Raw genomic sequence first — 10,740 nt, forward strand, 5'->3', positions numbered from 1 at the left:
TAAAGGAGACATGTTGATTTATTTTTGATTAGCTAATGAAAGATCCAAATAGAAATTTATATGTTCATTTACTGAGTGAGCAAGTACCAAATGTCTGCTATACGGACATCCTTTCTTTAAAAACTTAGAATGCATTGTAATCAGTACAGTTGGAGTTTTCTATCCCACACTCCCAAACCAACATAGTTGAAAAGTCTACTTCCACTAAATTCCTGCATAGTATTTACCATCTATACCATGCATGAGCTGCTTAGCATGTATGATTATACATGTATCTATATCTAACTATACATATTATATACTATCTAACTATATATAACTCTCTGGATAACATACACATTCTCTCTCTCTCTCTCTCTGTATATATATATAGATTCCTCTCTCTCTATATATATATATATTCCTCCCTCTAACTAATGTCAAATTTTACACATATCAAAAGACACTTGAGAGCAGGTGTAATTTTAAATATTCTTCAAATCTCCCACAGAAGTGAAGGAATAAAAGAATGCTTTAATTGTTGGAATATGGAAGTCTTTTTCATTCATCATTTACACTAAAGAGACATCTATTTTTAGCCTTGTAGCTCAGAAGGATCAGTAATATTTCACATCCAGAACACATGGCTACTGTACAAGAAGCCATAGAGGCTAACTCTGCCTTGGCCTGAGTTGATGGTGAGAAAGAGAGCTGAATGATGGTGAGTGCTAAGAAACTATTTAAGGTCCCACTTTCAATAGCAACTGTTTTATAAACAGGAAGAGGCAACATACACACTTTAGCAAAGGAGTACCCAAACAACAAACCCAAAGCAGGAACTAAGAGACCCAACAGAAGCAGCCCCACATTAGCTGTCCTTAGGAACATTAATCCCATTCTGAAAGTCAAATAAATCCCTGTAAAAATTAAAATAAAACTCAGAGATCCAATTATTCTCTCTAAGTCATTTGCCTTTTCAGATATTCTACGCTTGATGACTATTCCCACTGATACTGGTGTAAGTAGGACAAGGAAAGTGAACACAATTTTAGCAACAGTAATGTACAATGTACCTGGTAACCCTAATATCTTACTGAATCTATAAGAATTGAGAGATATTATTATCAGAGCCACGAATATTGACATGCAAGTCATCAAAGTGGCCAAAGTGATATCTCCTCCTGGAAGCAGGAAAAGAGATAACCCCACCCCCTCCTGGGCATGTGAGGGCATTACAAATCCAAAAACTTGTGCTTCAGGTAATGCCAAAACCTGAGACAAAAGAAATCCACACGTTGGCATAAGAAAAAAAATAGAATTGATCTCTTCAATCTCACAGCCAAATGCAGATTTATTTAACAATATCACTGGTAAACTAAACATTTTATGACTAAACAGGTCATTTTTATCAAGACACTTTCTTTGTACAGTTGAACTGATGTTGACTTGGGTAATACTTGTCTTTATGGGATCAAAGTCTAGTAGGAGTGACTACTGTGTGTTTCAAGTATAAATCTATCTATTAAAAGATACAAACTGTTTAACTTGCAGGTAAGAAAATTTAAAAGCCATGGCATTTATCAGATTCCATGTATCACAACAGAAACCTAATCCCTTTCATCTTGACTGCCTCATTTCTGCTACTGAAAACATCAGCTTCTTATTTTCTGTAATTTAAAACATTGGTGTCACTTTTTAGTTCTCTTTCTTTTACACTAATTGTAGTCAGGATCAAAAATCTAAAACAAATACTGCAAAGGCCTGGAGGTCTTTTGTTATTTTATTCATTCAAAAATCAAATAAATATTCAGTGAACATCCCTTTGTCTCAGGCACTGAGCTGGTCGCTGGCTATACCATAATGATCAAGCCAGAAGGAGTCTCTGCTCTCTTAGAGCTTTGCTGGGCTGCCTGTTATCACTAGTTATAAACTGCAGAGCCCATGCAGTCTTGGCAGGATCCTTAGGCTTCTAGTAATGCTTTTACAACTTTAACTTTCCTATTATCTGTCAGGCAAAAACCTGTGTCCATAGTAGAAAAATAATTTCCTAAATGGTTACTGGGTAACTTGGGAACACTGGAAAAGTAGGTGGCTGGTACCAAAGTTATACCCTGGTTAAGGGGCCACTGCTACTGAACACTTGAATCCTGACACAGTGAGTCAATGAAAGGATACTGCATTAATTCCAATCTCTTATTCCTTCTTTGTAATGTAACTTTCAAAGTTAAGGACAAGAACATTCAATTGACCCAACTTAGGTCATATCTCTTGATTTCCAAGAAAAAATAAAGCATCAGACTTCTTGGACTTTAGCCCACAGATTTACCCAATTGTGTATTTCCTTTTTTTTTCTTTTTTTTTGGGGGGGGGCAGGGGACAGAGTCTCACTATGTTGTCTTGGATACAGTGTTGTGGCATCATAGCTCACAGCAACCTCAAACCTGAGGTCAATCCTCTTGCCTCAGCCTCCTGAGTAATTGGGACTACAGGTGTCTGCCACAATGCCTGGGTATTTTTAGAGACCGGGTCTTGCTTTAGCTCAAGCTGGTCTCAAAATGAACTCCTGAACTCAGGCAATCTACCTGCTTTGGCCTCCCAAGATGCGAGGATTACAGGATGAGCCATCAGAGGCAGTCAACAATTGTGTATTTCCAAGCAAGAGGACAGTGTTCTGGTGTTAAACAGAAAATAAACAAACAAACAAAACCCCTAACACAACTGTCTACTCTGCAGATCTAGTCATCTCTAACACATGACCATTTCAGCAGTTGCTTAACGAAATCATGATACAATCTGTTAAAGGAAAGTACAGTTTTTATAAGTATTTTATGTAATAATTTCCTATTTTAAACTATGAAAGGCATTTTTATTAGACATTTTGATAAGCTTTTTTAAAAGTCTATTGTTTATGTAGGTTGATATTTTGAACAAAATAGACTTTAGACTTCAGGAATTTTATTTCCATGTACCACATTAAGAAATACAAGATATCTTGTCCCAAACGTAAGAATAGGGAATGGCTAAGGAGAGCAAGATGGCGGCCGAGTAATAGCTTCCTTGCATCTGGGCACTGTGAGTCTGGGGAGATAGGACTCCAGGCATCTCTGGCTGGTGGGATCTGCCTATCATCACCCCTGTGAGGATACAGGGAGTCAGTGAGAGACTTCTGGACCCCAAGAGGAGGACTAAAACAGTGGAAAACTGGCAAGTGGTCGCGTGTGTTCAATGAGTCTAAACACGCCCGCAACTTCCACAGGCATGAGAACTTAAAGAGCAAGAGGAAGTGAAAGGAAAATTAGGGTAAGGAAACAGATAAAGGAAATCACCCATGAGGAAGAATCAGCAGAAAACTCCAGGCAACATGAAGAACCAGTCCAGAACAACCCCACCAAGGGACCATGAGGTAGCTACTGCAGAGAATTCCACCTATAAAGAAATGTTAGGAATGACAGAAAGGGAATTTAGAATACACATGATGAAAACAATGAAAGAAATGATGGCAACAATGAAGGAAACTGCTAATAAAGTGGAAAATAACCAAAAGGAAATCCAAAAACAGAATCAAATAAGAGATGAACGATATAAAGAATATAAAAAGGATATAGCAGAGCTGAAGGAACTGAAAAAGTCAATTAGGGAACTTAAAGATGCAATGGAAAGTATCAGCAACAGGTTAGACCATGCAGAAGAAAGAATTTCAGAGGTAGAAGACAGTTCTTGAGATAACTCAGATAGCAAAAGAGGCAGAAAAGAAGAGAGAGAAAGAAGAACATACACTGTCAGAATTATGGGACTTTATGAAGCGTTCCAACATACGAGTTATAGGAATCCCAGAAGGGGAAGAAGAATGCCCCAGAGGAATGGAAGCCATACTAGAGAATATTATAGAAGAAAATTTCCCAAATATCACCAAAAATTATGACACACTGCTTTCAGAGGGATAGCGGACCCCAGGTCGCCTCAACTCTAACTGAGCTTCTCCAAGACACATTGTGATGAATCTGTCCAAAGTTAAGACAAAAGAAAAGATTCTGCAAGCTGCCAGAAGTAAGCGCCAGTTGACCTACAGGGGCAAATCCATCAGAGTGACCGCAGACTTCTCTAATGAAACTTTCCAAGCAAGAAGACAACGGTCATCTACCTTTAATCTACTTAAACACAACAATTTCCAGCCCAGAATTCTGTACCCTGCTAAGCTAACCTTAAAAATTGACAGAGAAGTCAAATCATTTACGGATATACAAACATTGAGGAAATTCGCCACAAGACCAGCTATGAAGGAAATACTGCAACCTGTTCTGCACACTGACCACCACAATGGATCAGCAGCAAAGTAAGAACTCAGAAATTAAAGGACAGAACCTAACCTCCACACTGATGCAAAAGATAAAACTAAGCAATGGACTCTCACAAAATAAGATGAATAGAATACTACCACACTTATCAACTATCTCAATAAATGTTAATGGCTTGAATACCCCACTGAAGAGACATAGATTGGCTGACTGGATTAAAAAACACAAGCCATCCATTTTCTGTCTGCAAGAAATACACCTGGCTTTAAAAGACAAATTAAAGCTCTGAGTCAAGGGTTGGAAGACAATTTTTCAGGCAAAAGGAGTTCAGAAGAAAAGAGGAGTTGCAATCTTATTTTCAGATTCATGTGGATTTAAAGCAACTAAAGTCAAAAAAGACAAAGATGGTCACTTTATATTGGTCAAGAGAAAAATAAAACAAGAAGATGCTTCAATTCTAAATATTTATGTACCCAATTTAAATGTTCCCAGATTCTTAAAACAGACCTTACTCAGTCTGAGCAATATGATATCTGATAATACCATAATAACAGGGGACTTTAACACTCCTCTTACAGAGCTGGACAGATCCTCTAAACAGAAATTAAATAAAGATATAAGAGATTTAAATGAGACCCTAGAACAATTGTGCTTGATAGACGCATACAGAACACTCCATACCAAAGATAAAGAATATACATTCTTCTCATCACCCCATGAAATATTCTCCAAAATTGATCATATCCTGGGACACAAAACAAATATCAACAGAATCAAAAGAACTGAAATATTACCTTGTATCTTCTCAAACCATAAGGCACTAAAGGTGGAACTCAACTCTAACAAAAACGCTCTACCACACACAAAGGCATGAAAATTAAACAATCTTCTGTTGAATAACAGATGGGTGCAGGATGAAATAAAATAGGAAAGATTAACTTCCTTGAGCATAACGACAATGAAAACACAAGCTACCAAAACCTGTGGGATACTGAAAAAGCAGTTTTGAGAGGAAAATTTATCGCTTTAGATGCTTACATTCGAAAAACAGAAAGAGAGCGCATCAACAATCTCACAAGCCATCTTATGGAATTGGAAAAAGAAGAACAATCTAAGCCTAAACTCAGTAGAAGAAATCTCCAAAATCAAATCAGAGATCAATGAAATTGAGAACAAAACAATCATTCAGAAAATTAATGAAACAAGGAGTTGGTTTTTTGAAAAAATAAATAAAATAGATAAACCATTGGCCAGACTAATGAGGAATAGAAAAGTAAAATCTCTAGTAACCTCAATCAGAAATGATAAAGGGGAAATAACTACTGATCCCACAGAGATACAAGAGATCATCTGTAAATACTACCAGAAACTCTATGCCCAGAAATTTGACAATGGGAAGGAAATGGATCAATATTTGGAATCACACCCTCTCCCTAGACTTAGACATGAAGAAATAGAGCTCCTGAACAGACCAATTTCAAGCACTGAGATTAAAGAAACAATAAAAAATCTTCCAACCAAAAAATGCCCTGGTCCAGATGGCTTCACACAAGAATTCTATCAAACCTTATTCCTGTACTGCAGAAATTATTCAAAAAAACTGAGGAAGAAAGAATCTTCCCCAACACATTCTATGAAGCAAACATCACCCTGATACCAAAACCAGGAAAAGACCCAACCAAAAAGGAGAATTTCAGACCAATCTCACTCATGAATATAGATGCAAAAATTCTCAACAAAATCCTAGCCAATAGATTACAGCTTATCATCAAAAAAGTCATTCATCATGATCAAGTAGGCTTCATCCCAGAGATGCAAGGCTGGTTTAACATATGCAAGTCCATAAACGTTATCCACCATATTAACAGAGGCAAAAATAAAGATCACATGATCCTCTCAATAGATGCAGAAAAAGCATTTGATAAAATCCAGCATCCTTTTCTAATTAGAACACTGAAGAAGAGTATAGGCATAGGTGGCACATTTCTAAAACTGATTGAAGCTTTCTATGACAAACCCACAGCTAATATTTTACTGAATGGAATAAAACTGAAAGCTTTTTCTCTTAGAACTGAAACCAGACAAGGTTGTCCTCTGTCACCTTTACTATTCAACATAGTGCTGGAAGTTCTAGCCAATACAATTAGGCAAGACAAGGAAATAAAGGGAATCCAAATGGGAGCAGAGGAGGTCAAACTCTGCCTCTTTGCTGACGACATGATCTTATACTTAGAGAACCCCAAAGACTCAACCACAAGACTCCTAGAAGTCATCAAAAAATACAGTAATGTTTCAGGATATAAAATCAATGTCCACAAGTCTGTAGCCTTTGAATACACCAATAACAGTCAAGATGAGAAGCTAATTAAGGACACAACTCCCTTCACCATAGTTTCAAAGAAAATGAAATACCTAGGAATATACCTAATGAAGGAGGTGAAGGACCTCTATAAAGAAAATTATGAAATCCTCAGAAAGGAAATAGCAGAGGATATTAACAAATGGAAGAACATACAATGCTCATGGATGGGAAGAATCAACATTGTTAAAATGTTTATACTTCCCAAAGCAATCTACCTATTCAATGCCATTCCTATCAAAATACCAACATCCTACTTTCAAGATTTGAAGAAAATGATTCTGCATTTTGTATGGAACCGGAAAAAACCCCGTATAGCTAAGGGACTTCTTAGTCATAAAAGTAAAGCTGGGGGCATCAGCATACCAGATTTTGGTCTGTACTACAAAGCCACACTGGTCAAGACAGCATGGTACTGGCACAAAAACAGAGACATAGACACTTGGAATCGAATTGAAAACCAAGAAATGAAACTAACATCTTACAACCACCTAATCTTCAATAAACCAAACAAGAACATACCGTGGGGAAAAGACTCCCTATTCAATAAATGGTGTTGGGAGAACTGGATGTCTACATGTAAAAGACTGAAACTGGACCCACACCTTTCCCCACTCACAAAAATTGATTCAAGATGGATAAAGGACTTAAATTTAAGGCATGAAACAATAAAAATCCTCGAAGAAAGCATAGGAAAAACACTGGAAGATATTGGCCTGGGGAAAGACTTCATGAAGAAGACTGCCATGGCAATTGCAACAACAACAAAAATAAACAAATGGGACTTCATTAAACTTCTGTACAGCTAAGGAGACAATAACCAAAGCAAAGAGACAACCTACACAATGGGAAAGGATATTTGCATATTTTCAATCAGACAAAAGCTTGATAACTAGAATCTATATAGAACTCAAATTAATCCACATGAAAAAAGCCAACAATCCCATATATCAATGGGCAAGAGACATGAATAGAACCTTCTCTAAAGATGACAGACGAATGGCTAACAAACACATGAAAAAATGTTCATCATCTCTATATATTAGAGAAATGCAAACCAAAACAACCCTGAGATTTCATCTAACCCCAGTGAGAATGGCCCACATCACAAAATTCCAGGTATTTGCATCCCACTCCGGTTTTGCAAGAACAGCCTGCACTTTCAGCAGAGGCAGCTTTCTCTCACCCAGTGGTACAAAGCGGCGAGCGGAGGTTTCCAACCGCTGCTCCTGAGTTCAGCTTATCCAGCAAACCAGACAAGAGCACAGATGCGCAAGTTCTCTTGTCACTTTCTAATTGTCATGCTTCCTCTGACTTTCCGCCTCAGTCACCGCCTGTGCTTCCATGGCCCCTGGCACAGCCCGTAACAGTGGTAAACTCATCGTTGGCCCTGCTCGGTGACCTTTCTCCGCACAGCGAGCGTACAGCTTTCCATTAGGAGCATTCCAGACCCTCCAATGTTGTGGGAGCATCCCTGTCCCCACGCAGCAGCGCACAGGCACAGGCACCTGGCCAACGAACAGCCCCACGCCACACAGATGAGGAGGGCACGCAGACGGCCCTGAGGAGGCGTCTTTCCCCTGCTCCATGCACTGGCTTCCTGGCTCCAGGCTCGCTCATCACTTGTTGTGTGAACGGGCCATCCTGCAAAGTGACCCCCAAATGCTGACACAGCCAAGGAAACACAGAAGGAGGCAGACAAATCCAGTTAGTTGGCATAAGATCATTTAATAGGGGGACTTGGACGAAGTTGGTCTTGGGTAAGCACAAGACAGGTAAATCTCTGCACCACAACGCCCCCAGACCCAGGGCCTGTATGGAAGGGAAGACGTGCTCAGAAAGGAATGTGTTGGTGGCTGAGAGAATGCTGCCGGTGTCACAGTGGACTAGCAACAAAGGTTGTTTTGGAGGAAAGGTGAAATGGGTGAAGAGGTTTTTCTATATAAAGATAACACAGCGCCCTGACATTTTGGAGGCCTGCCCAGTCAAGCCAATTAGCATTTAAAAATAAAGTCACTCTTGTCCCTACAGAAACGACTCAGTCTAAATGTGGCAATGTCACTTGGACAAAGGGGTTATGTGGCCACCTACAACCAAAATGGAAGTAGGAAGTGCTGAAAATATTTGAGTACCCCTAATAACAACCAGAGGATGTACCATCAGTTTTCTGTTGATGACCCTTTGTCTTTTGCTATCACAAGTAAATAGTGTGATAAATGTGCACATGTCACTTTACACATGTGACTATCTCTATAAGATATATTCCTGGAAGCAGAATTTCACATGCATCTTTAGAAATCCACCTATGGCATAAACCATCGGGGAATTTAGTTTCTCCACACTTGACATATACTAAACAGAGATTCCTAAAACCACACTTTTATTTTGGGGGTGAGAGTTGAAGGCAAAGATATATTTCAGTGGAGGTGTTTCCTTCAAATATCACAAGAACATGTCATATAATTTTGATTTGACTAAATGCATCCAGTGAAGAATATTGTGTGCTTAGCCTTTAGCTGCATTAATAGTTATTCTACATAACTTCTTTTCAAAGACTTCCAGAGACATAATTAACTATAGCTAAATTCTCTCAGCTAGAGTAAGAAACAGGAATGATTACAATATTTTTTATTGTAATTCTAGTCCCCAAAAGTTCATGAATTACTTTTAAATATCAGTCAAATTAGAATCCAAGCCATTGTACTGAAGGCTGAAATTAGAAGACAGAATCCTGTAATTAAAAAAAAGAACAAAATTACATCAGCCTTCAAAGAAATCATGGTAGACTCCTTTAAAATAAAAAATGTAATCAATTCCATTTGTACTTTGCTAATATTCAACGTAAAAATTTTCCTTAAGAAGCAAGGAAAACTAAATATACAACATTTTAATACAATGTTTTAAAAGAAAAAAAAAATCCTCTAATTATTTGTTCTGACTAAATTTCCAAATAGCTTCATGAGTGGTTGGTATATGTCATATTAAAGTATGATATTATGACCAAATTAGTTTGGGAAACATCAGGTTAACCAAAGTTAACTTTTTAACCACAGTCATTTTCACAGCCTCATTTAATGTGAGTGTAGAAATTATAAATTTCCAATGGAAGATATACCAGGTAGTTTTTTTTTATTTATTTTATTTTTTTTTTATTAAATCATAGCTGTGTACATTGATATAATCATGGGGCATCATTCACTAGATTCACAGACTGTTTACCAAGTTTCACATATACCCTTGTAAGATGCACCGCTGGTGTAATCCCACCAATCCCCTTCCCTCTACCCACATCCCCCCTCCCTCTCCTCCCTTTCCCCCTTCCCCCATTCTTAGGTTGTAACTGGGTTATAGCTTTCATGTGAAAACCCTAAATTAGTTTCATAGTAGGGCTGAGTATATTGGGTACTTTTTCTTCCATTCCTGAGATACTTTACTAAGAAGAATATGTTCCAGCTCCATCCATGTAAACATGAAAGAGGTAAAGTATTTGAACATGGAGCTAATGTTTTATGAGCTTCTACCTAGATAGCCTAATTCTCAACAGAACGTATTTAGGGAAATATTGGTTTATATTATTAAAAACATAATTCAGCAGGGATTATTGAACATGAATTATGTTCTAGCCCTATGTAAATCATTTTGTACTTACAGAAAAGTAGGCTAAAGTCCTAATTCCAAATAGTCTGCAGGCCCTTGGGAAATAAACAACACAAAAATTACAATGTCACAGCAATTTACACAGAATATAAATAAGCATTTCTTGAAATGAAAGATTTGTTTAATTTTTAATGTATAGTCTGCCAATTTTATTCAGTTTAAATTTCTCTTGTGGTGTCCAATTGTCATTTCATTTGTAAAAAAATAAAATATTCAGCACAAGATAAAACCCCTTCTTTCAGTCTGAAGTGTTCCCCCAAGAAATACTAAGGAAGCAAAGTTTATCTCAGATGATTTATGTTTTAACTTTACTGTTTCCAGATTCCTCCTTCAGCAGTGAATTAAAAAATAGCCTGACTTTAGAGCAGGTATCTTATGGCTTAGATGGCTGAAGACCCACTACCAAAATAGGCAAAAAGAAATGATCTCCAGGAACAAATTTCAAATTAA

The 10,740-nt window shown here is 37.6% G+C and overlaps 1 pseudogene; it reads right to left on the reverse strand.

Moving 5' to 3' along the window:
• Positions 1-513: 513 nt before the first annotated feature.
• Positions 514-1,362, reverse strand: LOC128563333 (sodium/bile acid cotransporter 5-like; annotated as a pseudogene).
• Positions 1,363-10,740: the final 9,378 nt, after the last annotated feature.

The sequence above is a fragment of the Nycticebus coucang genome, chromosome 13 (assembly GCF_027406575.1).
Source record: "Nycticebus coucang isolate mNycCou1 chromosome 13, mNycCou1.pri, whole genome shotgun sequence".
Taxonomy (NCBI): domain Eukaryota; kingdom Metazoa; phylum Chordata; class Mammalia; order Primates; family Lorisidae; genus Nycticebus; species Nycticebus coucang.